The sequence below is a fragment of the Gouania willdenowi genome, chromosome 12, assembly GCF_900634775.1.
Source record: "Gouania willdenowi chromosome 12, fGouWil2.1, whole genome shotgun sequence".
In the NCBI taxonomy this organism is placed as follows: domain Eukaryota; kingdom Metazoa; phylum Chordata; class Actinopteri; order Blenniiformes; family Gobiesocidae; genus Gouania; species Gouania willdenowi.
Window position 1 is genome coordinate 26,820,872 of NC_041055.1, and position 530 is coordinate 26,821,401.

The window sequence follows — 530 nt, forward strand, 5'->3', positions numbered from 1 at the left end:
AGGAAAATACAGAAACAGACAAGAAAAACACCGAAAATACTCCAAAAACACACAAAACTATTAGAAAAATTTACAAAACAACACACACAAAATTATTCCAAATAACACAAAACGACAACAAAAATATAGAAAATGGCTCAGAAAAAATATACAAAATTACATAAAATGAAAACAAAGGTACACAAAAAGACAAGAAAAACACAAAATTTACTCTGTATACCTACAGGACTAACAATCATTTTAAAACGTAAATCTATATATTTTCCTGTGCAACATACATTTCACAGCGTGCCTGACAAAAAAAAAAACTTTTTTTCAAAATAAAAGACAAGTCCAACATGAGTACAGTATTTATACAGGTCCGCGACCCACTTTTGGGTCCCGACCCACCAGTTCTTTTTAGCCGCTAAAGCTCCCGCCCTCTCTAAGTTTGTCCCTCTGCGGGATCCGTGGGCGGAGCAGGAAAACCGTCTCTCGCTGCTGTTCCTGCTGCTGCTGCTACTGCTGCTGATGTTGTTCCTGCCTCGAAC